This window comes from Puma concolor, chromosome D1, assembly GCF_028749965.1.
Source record: "Puma concolor isolate L17-30 chromosome D1, mPumCon1.1.hap2, whole genome shotgun sequence".
NCBI lineage: Eukaryota > Metazoa > Chordata > Mammalia > Carnivora > Felidae > Puma > Puma concolor.
This window is the reverse complement of record NC_141676.1, coordinates 49,668,868-49,681,469: the sequence shown is the minus strand read 5'-3', so window position 1 is coordinate 49,681,469 and position 12,602 is coordinate 49,668,868.

Below are 12,602 nucleotides of genomic sequence, written 5' to 3'. Positions count from 1 at the left end.
TTAAGCATCTGACTGTCTCAGGTCACAATCTCATGATCTGTGAGTTTGAGCTCTGGGTCGAACTCTGTGCTGACAGTGCAGAGCCTGCTTTGGATTCTGTCTCCCTCTCTCTCAAAAATAAATAAACATTAAAAAAAATAAAAAAGTGTTTGTCTAGGGGCACCTGGTGGCTCAGTTGGTTAAGCGTCTGACTTGATTTCAGCTCATGTCATGATCTCACAGTTCCTGAGATGGAGCCTTGTGTCAGGCCCTGTGCTGACAACTCAGAGCCTGCATGGGATTCTCTATCTCTGTCCCTCCCCCACTCTTGCACATGCACACTCTCTTTCTCAAAATAAACATTAAAGAAAAAGAAAGTAAATAAAGTGTTTGAACCACTAACCAAGTTCATAGGAAATCCTCTAAGCCTAGAGCAGATGGATGTGGATGAGACAAGTTTGAAAGTGTTTAGAGGAATGCAGGAAATGGGGGAGGGGAATTCCAGTATGATGGCTCCTTTTCTGAAAGAACTGAATCCTATGAACTGAAGTGCCTGAGGACAGAGCTCATGTATGGGAGGAATGCTGACTCACTCCCACTGCCTTCTTTCCTTCTGAATGAGGTGGTTAAAAAGTTTTCAGAGTATAGGATATGGCTCTTTAAAGCAATGTTTCAAGGAATTTTTATGATTTGGGGAAATGCATGTTAAAGTGAAAAATCAGGAAGCAAAATTATATATAAGCGATTTTTTTTAAAGCATTAAACCAAAGAACAGAAGGCTAACATTGGCTGTCATTTAAGTGGTGGAATTATGGGATATTTCCCACCCCTTTTTCCTTTCTGAACTTTTGTATTTAAAAAAATTTTTTTAATGTTTATTTTTGAGAGAGAGAGAGACAGACAGAGTGTGAGTGGTGGAGAGGCAGAGAGAGAGAGAGAAACACAGAATCAGAAGCAGGCTCCTGGCTCCGAGCTGTCAGGACAGAACCTGACGCGGGGCTTGAACTCACAAACTGCGAGATCATGATCTGAACTGAAATCGGAACCTTAACGGACTGAGCCACCCAGGTGGCCCAGAACTTTATGGATTTTAAACACTGAGCCTTTATTTTATAATCAGAAAAAAATAAACCTAAAAATATCTGATAATAGGCAGTCAAGGTTCGTCCAGTGATCATCCCTGTACATTTCTGGTAATGAAGACCTCTCCCTTGAATACAGGGGCATTTATATGATCTGGGCTGGGCCAAATGCAGTTTTCCCTGGAACCTTGCAGATGCTCCAATTGCTATGTTGGTCAAGCTTTCCACTGCTTAGAAAAGGCCTATCTACAGGAGAAGAGAGTGAATCAACATGCAAATAGAACTGAGAAAGGAGGACAGTATGATCTGACAGTGTATCAATCCCTGAAGCCAATCCTGGTTCGGTTCCAAGGTATTCTGAGGTGAGTTTGCAATTTTACAAAATAGTAAGCTATTTTGAGGTGAGTTTGAGGTATTGGTTGCAATTAAGAGTTTAACTGGTGCAACGTTTTTCTCTAAACTGGCAGCCATAAATATTCTAGGTGTTGTGTGATTGGAAAATGTATGCCAAAGATCCTAGGGTCCCTGGATTAATCCCTTTGTGAGGTTCCTGGTGTGTCAAGACTGACATATGACAGCAGCAGCAGACTCCCAGCATTTCCTCCTGACCTGCTTCATTTTCCTGGTTCCTTATGGTGAGAACATCAACTTTCTAATAACTACTTTGTGCAAAGTAACACCACAGCAGTTCCAGAAAGAATTCTACTGATAAAACTTGACCTCTACTGAACAGGATTACATCACATGGTTCCATTAAGAGCTAAAGGGGCGTATGCAGCCAGGTGATTTGGGCAATAATTAAAATGTACAGCTTGTTTGCCTGTCTGCCACACAATACTGCTCTGTCAAAGATGCTATTCTCTCTCTCTTTTTTAAGTTTATTTATTTATTTGAGAGAGAGAGCAAGCAGGGGAGGGGCAGAGAGAGAGGGAGAAAGAATCCCAAGCAGGCTCTGCCAGGCCAGAATCCTTCCTCAGAGCAAAGAGAGAATAGTCTAGTCCCTGTCTGCTGGGGACAGGTGGGATGTGAGAGAGGCCTGGGAGCTATTGGCAGTCAGTCACACCAAGGAATTCAATCTGTAGTGAGGAAAGTTGAACCTAGGGTGTGAAGAGAACCAGATGTTGAATCTTCAGTGCCAGTTGTATCTGACCAAGGTCAAACTCCCATTCCTCTAGTTTAGTTGATGCTTGAAACACTCAATGATCCTGTTCTTTCTTTCTTAAAGCAGTTGGTTAGATTTTAGTTTCTTGCATCATGCACCAAGAGTTCTCACGCAGATGACAAATTAAATAGGTTAAATTAATGTTGTCCAAAACTTTGTTCATCCTCAGACCTCAGATTATACTGCATCTGTCAGAGGAACCGTGTCAATAGGGATTGTTTTGCCCTCCAGCCATTTTTGGGAGCTCCATTACCAGAGCTGGCATCCACATTTCTAGGAAACTTCACTTATGTAAAAGCTGGTCCCTTACTCTGAGAATCCACAGTTCAGGAGAGGCTATGAAACCCAGAAACCTAGGCACCTTCCTGGAGTGTCCATCTATTTTTAGCTTTATGTGTGACCCAGTCTCTTCTCATAGAAAGGTTAATATTTGCTATAAAGCAAAACTCATTTGTGAACATGCAGACAATTGCACTGGACCTGCTCACCTAGGTCATCTTCCACAGTTCATGACTTGGGTCAACTGCCGACCCAAGATGGGTAGCTGGCCACGGCAGAACGTTTCCTTCTGAAATCATTCGTGGGAGAAGAATTCACAGTTGAGCAACTCAGGATTATGCATGTTTTATATTTACCGACCTCCTGACTAAAAAGAATGTTTGGGACATTTTAATGCATCTTAAATTTATAATAATGAATATGGTTCAAGTTTCCTTTTCTGTCCAGGGGAGAGGCAGCACCTGCTGGTCTTAATGTAGACTCTGCTATTTCACACAGGGTCTGATGTTTTAGTGAAGAGAATGGGGAATTGAGGTTACAGAATAGAAAGTTCATTTTGGACATGTGGAGTTTAAGGTTCTTTGAGGGGCACACTGGTAGCAATATCCAAAGGACAATCAGCTATGGAGCAAGGCCAAAGGTGTAGACTTGGGCATCATTGGTATTTGAGTGAGTGGTTATTGAAACCTTTGTGAGATAAGCTGACAAGGATTTTTAAAATGAGAGAAGTAAACCCAGGGCAACACCCTGGAACAGCGATATTTATGGGATTGATGGAGGAAAAGGAATTAGTGAGGAAGATGGAGAAAGAGCCTCTAAGAAGATAAAAGAAAATGAGGAGTGACTGGTGTCTCAGTAGTGCAGGAGAGGAGAATTTCAAGAATGAGGAGGAACTGGTCAACGTAGAGAAGAGGACTAATAGGACATGGCTTGAAGTGTCCCTCTATCTTAACAATATGAAGTTTCTGGTGACATTGGAAAGAGCAGCTTCAGGGATATAGTAAAGAGAGAATCCAAATGTGAGTGGGCTGAAACTGGAGACCCTGGCCCCAGTCCAGAGGTGGATGAAATTTTCCCCACTATTGCTCAGTGGTATGTGATGACAAGAAGTTGGAAGGAAAGGAGACAAATGAGGCAGTGAAGTAAGGAAAGGAGAGCTGCAAGAGCAACTATGTTTGGAGAATGGGATTTTGTCAGAGAGCGTAGCACTTCTAAATGATGACAAGACTCAGAGTGTGGCCAAGGGGATAAGTGCCCCAAGTGGAAAGAAGGGCAAAGGTCGTTGAAGACAAGGGAGTCAGAGACTTTAAAATTAGGATGTAGAATGTGTTATCCGCAGAGACACTAAGTCATCTAAGATGGTGGCAATATTTCCCCTGAGAACTCTGAGAGCCAGGGGCTCAAGTCCTCAGTGAATATCTGGAGGTAGGTAGATGGCGGTGCCAAGGAAGAGATGGCAGTCTCAAAGAAGAGTGGCGATCCAGGAGAGGCAGTGAGGGGTGGTGGAAGGATGCTGATCCTTGTCCCACGGAAAGTGGGCTATTGGAATGAGTTGGGATGTCTCAAGAGGTCAGCAAGGGAAGCCATATCTTCAGCCAGATTTCAGTTAAGGCAGAAAGTAGAAGGAGCTCCTTTCTGTAGGTGAACAAAGGTTCCAGGTGATAGGCTCAGGAGGCTGGGGGTAGTGGCAGGCAGGGCAGGGAGCAGCATCAGCCCAAGAGTGGAGGAGAAGCTAGGTTACTGAACTCACTTGCATTTGGAGAGTTAGCCTGGGATGACAGGGAGGGAAGGGGCACGGTGCGACTGATTGACCAGGAACCAAAGGAGACCATGATTGAAATGACCTCCATATTGTGCTATTTAGGGATTTGTACCAGGTTCCCAAAAGAAATTTAGTGACATTATTTGGGAGCCTTTACAGGGCTTGGCCCTGGTGAAGGGATGGGTAATTAGACCCCAGTAAGAATAGAAATAGACAGTGGTATCCAGCACCTCCAGCCCTGAATGGATATGCCTTTGTTGTGGATCTTGTGGCAGATCCCTCATCCATGCCACCTTCTCCCCTCTATAGAAGAGCCACGCTTTTTAGGTAGGATTGACTTCACCTCCAGCCCCAACAGTATGTCCTTAACCAGTTAGAGAGACCTCATTCTCCTCGCCCAGTTGACTGGTGCAGGGAAGGACCTACGCCAGCTCTGCCCTCCTCTGCCTGTTGGCTTTTCTCTGGCCACAGCAGTTGCTTTGGGATGGGCACATGACAGACGTTGGCCCAAATAGATTGAAGCCCAGTAATCTGTATGGATGGTGTGGTATAAGGATGTACCACCTGAAAGAACTGCAGCCATTTCTGTACCCATAGGAAAAATAGAGTAAGGACAAGGCCAACACACAGCAGAGGGCAGAACTGAGGGAGTCTCAAGAGAGTCCAAGCTCCTGAAGATGTTGGGAATTTCTGGATCAAACCATTAGTCAAGTACTCATTGCTTCTGAGACAATAAAGGCCTTTTAGGATTTAAACTAATTTGAGTTGAATTTTCTGTTACAAATCTTGGGCATCCCTTTGTCCCATCAGCTCTGCCACATGACCTTTCAGGGCCAATGTGTGTCTGTGGGGCAGGGCATGGTGTAGATTCTGGTGTTCTTACCCCTCAGAAGACCGTGATTCTGACGATGGAGCTGGATGTAAATAAACTAGGAGCCAGGGAGGGAGCCAATCTTTGTCAGAGAATATATGGCTCATAGCTTTTATCTTGGTGACCCAGGTATTCATTTATATTTTGTAGAATCTTTTGCACTATCAACCTGTATTCTTAAGCAGTATCCCTAAGTTACTTTTCTGTTAATGTTTCTCCTTGTCTCTTATCTTTACCACACTGTTATCTTCTTTCCCTTCCCCCCTCATTTATTCAGTGAATATTTATCAAGCACCTATCATGTGGCAAGCACTGTTCTGGGCACTGGGGATATGTCAGTGAAAAAACAGATAGATATAGATATAGATATAGATATAGATATAGATATAGATATAGATATAGATATAGATAGATTTTTAGATTCTGATAAACTGGAAGATCCAAAGCAGGGTGTTTTTTGTATGTTTGCCTCACTGAGAAAGTTGCTTTGACTTCTGAGTAAAGATCTGAAGGAAGTGAGGCACTGATCACACAAGAGTCTGGAGGGGAAAAGCATTCCTGGTAGAGGGAACAAGTCCGAAGGGCTTGAGGTAGGCATGCGCCTGGTGTGTTTGAGGAGCAGCAAGGAGGCTGGTCTGACAGATGGGAGTGATGGAAAGGCTAGTGAGTATAAGGTGAAAAGGTCAGAAAGGTGACTGGGCCTTTAGGGCATGGTGAGCACTTCAGCTTTTACATCTGATGGAGACAACAACAGGTTTAAATAGAGGACTGACATGGCCTGACTTGATTTTAAAGGAAAGAAGAGTCAAGGATGACTCCATGTTTTTGGTCGAGCAAATGAAAGAATTAACTTGCTATTAACTGAGACGAAGACTTGAAGACCGTTAGAGTCTTCTTTGTGGTGTGTGTGTGTGGGAAGTATGTGTGATGGGGGGATGGAGAACAGGTGGTCAGTTTTGGACATTTCAGTGTGGCATCCGTTTGGAGAGGTCAAGTGGACAGACAGATGTTTGAGTATGGAATTCAGGGCAGAGGATAAACTCTTTAAAAAAAACAACAACACTTGTTTTGTTTTTACTTTGAAGAGCTTTTCCATGAACTGTGGCAATACTCATATCTTTGGATACTTCATTTAGAAAAGTGCTGAGTGTACTGAAAATGAAGGAGTAGTATCTTATGGAAGAGGATGGGGGTGAGGCAATCTTTTCGTAATGTCAGCTTCCATGGAGGCTAAGGTTTTGTTGGTCACTATATATATCATCTCAGTGTAATGAATTCATCATTGCTGTAATATGTATATAAAGTAAACCAATTTTTAAAATATTTCAAGTATTTCTGCATGATTGAAAAGGAATCAAATGGTGTCCTACCAGTCATATGCTCTTGCTTCAGGGGCTTTGTACTTTCTGTTCCCTCTAACCTGGAGCACTCTTCCCACAAATATGAACAAGATTTGTTCTTTTGCTTTGTTCACGTCTCTGTTCAAATGCTATCTTATCAGAGAAGTCTACCCTCACCAGATTCAAACAGCACGTCCCATCACTAGCAGTTTTTCTTCTTAAAGTGATCACCACCTCATGCAGTGTATGTTTCTTGTCTGTTCTCCATTACTCCTCAATAGCTATTTGCTGGATGAATGAAGATCATCATACTGCTGTTCAAAAGAACTGTATGAAGCTATCATGACTTTGTTTAATTTTACCACTTTGCTAATATTATGCATTATAGTTTTAACATCTTTGCTACTTTAGTAAATGTAAGGTACTATGTCAAGGTTGTTTTAAGTTTAAAATTTAAACTTAAGGGGCGCCTGGGTGGCTCAGTCGGTTAAGCGTCCGACTTCGGCTCAGGTCACGATCTCGCGGTCCGTGTGAGTTCGAGCCCCGCGTCCGTGTGAGCGTGTGAGTTCGAGCCCCGCGTCGGGCTCTGGGCTGATGGCTCAGAGCCTGGAGCCTGCTTCCGATTCTGTGTCTCCCTCTCTCTCTGCCCCTCCCCCGTTCATACTCTGTCTCTCTCTGTCTCAAAAATAAATAAACGTTAAAAAAAAAATTAAAAAAAAAATAATAAATAAATAAAATTTAAACTTAAAATTAAAAAAAAATTTAATGTTTATTTATTTTTGAGACAGAGAGAGACAGAGAGAGAGAGAGACAGTGTGAGTTGGGGAGGCACAGAGAGAGAGGGTGAAACAGAACCTGAACTAGGCTCCAGGCTCTGAGCTGTCAGCACAGAGCCCAACGTGGGGCTGGCTTGAACCCATGAACTGGGGGATCATGACCTGAGCAGAAGTCGGGTGCTTAACCGACTGAGCCACCCAGGGGCCCCTTAAATGTATAATTTTTTTTTCAACGTTTTTTTATTTTTATTTATTTTTGGGACAGAGAGAGACAGAGCATGAACGGGGGAGGGGCAGAGAGAGAGGGAGACACAGAATCGGAAACAGGCTCCAGGCTGTGAGCCATCAGCCCAGAGCCTGACGCGGGGCTCGAACTCACGGACCGCGAGATCGTGACCTGGCTGAAGTCGGACACCCAACCGACTGCGCCACCCAGGCGCCCCAAATGTATAATTTTTGATTGTCAAGAACCACAAACATTTCCCCATGTTCTTGGGTACTAATTCTATTTCTCCTTCTGAATTGCATTATTTACATTCTTTGTCTATTTATTGTTATCTTAATTGTTTCTACATTCAAACAAGCTTTTATACATTTTTGGCATTTTCTGATTATTATTTGGCGCAAACATTTTTTTTCTCAAGCTTTTGTCTTTTTAAAATCCAGTTTTAAGTTTGTAAACGTCAGTTTTCTTTTGAAGTTTCTTCTGTTGTTACAAAGCCTCGAGAACGCTGACGTTTAGCCACAAACTTAACTGTTTTATCCCACTTAATGTAGTGTTTTCTATGTTCTTTAAAATATTTCGCATTTTAATCCTCTTGGAGTTTATTTTGATGCATAATGTGAAGCTTAGGTCCTCCCCCCCCCCCCCAAATTTTCATTCCTTACTAAGTAATCCTTCCTTACTGCCGTGTTTGGTGGTACTGCTTTATTCTTTGTCCCATCAGGATTATGTATATACACGTTTTGTTGGCTCAGTCTCATTCTTTTCCGTTGAGCTCAGCTTCTAACTTAGATCTCAACCCCTGCGCGGAAGAAAGGAAGGAACATTTCGCCCCCTGGAGGCGGACGTTGTCCTCCAGGACCAGGGAAGCCCGAGACCGGGCAGCAAAGGGCGCTCACCACTGTGGTATCTGCCTTTCCAGCCAAGTGGAAGTGTCGCTCTGCACCCCGCGGGAAGATTTGGGGCTTCCTTCTGTTCAGGACTCCTGGCCTTGAGCTTCTCCGATCCCACGTCTTTAGTACCCAGTAGAGCCGGACCTGTACCCTGCTGTCGAGTGAGGAGTGTCACCCCTGGGCCTCTCTTCTGTGCATCTTTCCACCCCCCTGACCCCAGGACAGGCGGCCTGCTGTTCTGACCTTCCGCTCTGGAAGTCTGCCGCACCGAGGCGCAACGCCCGGACAGGTTGTGGAAGCTGACTTTCGGGCGTGCTGAGAAGCTGCTCTCTGGGCCCGCACATTTCCCTCCACGTCCCCAGCTGTTTCCTCACCCTTCTTCGCACATCACTGACTATACCCACTCCTAACAGGGGGCTCGCTGTTGGAAGTGCTGTTGAAGCAGACACGGTTCACACGTGAAAAATAAAATAATTGATTTATTCAACAGATGCACACACTTAACTGTGTGCCAGATACTGTTGTCAGATGAGCCCCGTACTGAGCCAGCCCCAGGCGCCTAGAACCAGCCCTGTTTGGTTGCCAGTGTCGAAATCACTGAACAGGGTCTTTGAACGTCTCCGGAAATGAGTGCTGAGCCGGGAGGGGTGATGGTCCTGGAGCTGGCAGCAATGGGGAATGGGCTGCGCTATGCACCCTTCTCTTGCCTCTTCCCATTAATCCGCCAGCCGCGAAGATCGAGGATGTTCAGGGAGTGCATAGCCTCGGGCTCCGCGCGGTCCAGCGCAAGGTCACGGCGAGTCTGGAGCCAGAGCTCCCAGCGCCATTGCTGCCCCGCATTGCGTGCCCCTCCGGCAAGAAGCCGGTGAACTCCCCGGGTCAGGGCCCGGCGCGCCGGTGTGCCCAGGGGAGGGAGCTCGCGGGCAGGACATGCCGCCCACGCCAGGGCCCCTAGCGGCTCACCCCGGGGTGCTCGCCCGCAGCGACCTCAGTGGCTGCACCTCGAGCTCAGGCCCACGCCCGTAACTCTTTGGATTCGGGCTGACAGTCCACGTCCGGAAAACCCGGTCATAATTGGAGAATAAAACTTAAACACATGTGAACCAACCAGCAGCTGCAGCATTTCGGTGGGACAAAAACAAAAAAAATCCCGAAAAGCCAGGGTCTGCTTTGGCAGATCCTCCAAGGTTGAGATCCGGAGTCCCACGCCCTCCAATGCCTGGGTCCTGGGGCAGGGGACCCGCTAGCAAGAGACAGTCTTTCTGCAGGATGAAGGACACCTGGGATAGGAGAACACTTTCAACATGCTTCTGGACCTACCCACTTACTGTCTCTCTGGAAAACAAAACAACAACAACTCTCTGAATCCAGTATTTCTTTTAAATGAATTTGTATTTATTCATTACAGTCCTATTAACAGTCTTGAAAAATAGCGCTCATGTTAGATACTTGTGAGACATCGTATTTACTCGGGCCCAGTAGGGGTTCTTAATCTGGGGTATAAGTAGGATTGTTTAGGATTTTGGGGAGTGGGATCAATGAAAACCCTGAAATTGTTTCAAATTTTTAGGCTGATGTACACTTTTCTGGAAGAAGTTCTGTAGCTTTTATGATTACCAAAGTTCACAAACTTAGCTTGGTTAAGCAGGGCTGGTCTAAAGTGAAGGCTCAGTGGGTTTATGAACTCAGAACCGTTTGCACTAACTTAGGAATCTAGACCCCCCCCCTGAAAGAGTTTGGTTCTCTGGTGAAGGTCGCTGGAGCCTGAACTTGACTCTCCCTCCTTACAAAAGGTCTTCCCACCCCCCACCTAGCAAAAACTTCAGGGGCAAGTTTGGTTTCCTTTTAAAGTCAAGTTAGGTTCAAGGAGATTTACTTCTGCATTTTTCTGTGCTTAAATAGAAATAACTCTCTGGTGGGTTTTTTCCCTGGGTTAGTCATGCAAATACCACATGTCTCATTTACACTTGGTTTCGGCCTCTGGGGCAGCCCTCTGCACATGCTTAGCCCAGGACCTCTCCCTTCAGGCATCGGAGTCTCTGGGGGAACTTAGGTGCTGACTTCACTGGGCTGGGATTTTCCTCAGCCGATGTGCCCAGGAAGTTAAAACGTGTTCCTTTTAAGGAAAAAAAGAATGCAAGTTGTGTGTGTGTGTGTCTGTGTGTGTGTGAAGAAAAAAACCTGCAAAACCACTCATAATCCCACTAATAGGCTTAACAACAATAACTAATTTTGTTTTTAATATCAGCTCTCCTATGTGTACACATAGGATTATGTGATTGTAGCAGTATAGTAATTACAGTAATTGTATATTAAGAACTGTTCTTACAATTTACTACTTTTCCTTAGCATACCATAAACATTTTACTGCCTTCATAATCGGTGTTTTTTATTTTTTTTAATTTGTTGTTGTTGTTGTTATTTTTGAGAAAGACAGAGTGCGAGCTGGGGAGGGGCAGAGATAGAGGGAGACACAGAATCCGAAGCAGGCTCCAGGTTCTGAGCTGTCAGCAAATGGCCAACATGGGATTCGAACTCATGAACTGGGAGATCATGACCTGAGCCAAAGCTGGCTGCTTAACCGACTGAGCCACCCAGGCGCTTCCACAATCTGTGTTTTTAATGGCTGCACGTTTTTCCACTCTATAGGCACACTTTATCATCTGCCTTTGTTGTATGAACTGCCAAACATCTCAGAAGTGAGAAAAGTGAAAAAAGAGTGAAGTGAATGGCTGGTGCTCCCCTGGCCAATACAGCTTGCTCTCTTCCTGCCCAGGAGGGCAGCAGATGTGGGCTCCGAGCTTCAAAGCTTCCCAAACAGCTCTGTAGTGCAGCTGTGTAGACTGAGAGCCTACTCAGCCTTCCCTTCCCTCTCTCACCTCCTGTGAACTGAGGTCTGTCAAGTTCTGAGACAGGACGTGCTGGCCCCTGGAGGGGGTGCTGGGAAGACCTACTAATTAGACCATTTAGAGATTCAACTGGGTTAACCAGCAGGGTTTTCAAACATGCAAGTTTCAGAAAGGGGTGAGACGAATTGGAACTAGGGTTAGCACTGCCCCAGGAAAAAAATCTGCCTGCAGGGGTTATGCACAAAGCTCACTGGGCCCCGGAATCCAGAAGCAACTGGACACACAAAGGGTATAGCAGTTTCATCCTTAACCTACACTGAGCATGTGCCTGTGTGCATAACTTACTCCACATCCTTTCCTACTTGGGGTGTGTTATCATAAAAATCATCCCGTTATGTAACTGTGGTTGCAGAAGAAGGATGGTGTGGGACAAAGATGACCTTTCACTTTTTATATTTGGTGTTATTTGAATTCTTAAAATGAGCGGGACTTATTTTTGTTTTTAAAAAATTGGTGGTTGGGGCACCTGGGTGGCTCAGTTGGACTCTTTTTTTTTTTTTTTAATTTTTTTTTTTCAACGTTTATTTATTTTTTGGGACAGAGAGAGACAGAGCATGAATGGGGGAGGGGCAGAGAGAGAGGGAGACACAGAATCGGAAACAGGCTCCAGGCTCTGAGCCATCAGCCCAGAGCCCGACGCGGGGCTCGAACTCACGGACTGCGAGATCGTGACCTGGCTGAAGTCGGACGCTTAACCGACTGTGCCACCCAGGCGCCCCTCAGTTGGACTCTTGATTTCAGCTCAGGTCACGATCTAAGAGCCCCACATCAGGCTCTGTGCTGACAGCTGGGAAGCTGCTGTGGTTCTCTCTCTCTCTCTCTCTCTCTCTCTCTCTCTCTCTTTCTGTCTGCACTGCTTGCATGCATTCTCTCTCTCTCTCTCTTTCAAAAATAAATAAACTTAAGAAAAAGGAAAATATGGGTAAAAACACAGACATGGCAGATAAGCCAGTGTCAGTATTGCTGACACCTGTCTGCTGAACTCCACCCTCGATATTCCTGCCATGTTTAGCCCTCATTCTCTTTCTCCAGGCCTGTGAACTCCTGAAGGCAAGGCCATGGTTATTATTTGATGTCAGGAGCATAGTACAGCTCCCAGCACAGACTGGCCAGTCAGGCCATCAATTAATATTCAGAGTGAATGGACTATGGTAACAATTTCCTATTGGTCTCCTGCCTCTAGTCTTACCTTTGCTGCTAATTAAATTCAGCAAAGATACATTGATGCACCTATAGGCCAGATATTTCCTGCTATTGTCTTCAGCCAGCAGTCTTTGAACTTTCGAGTTTCTGTGTTCTCCAAAATCAGTTTTAGAATTTGTATTA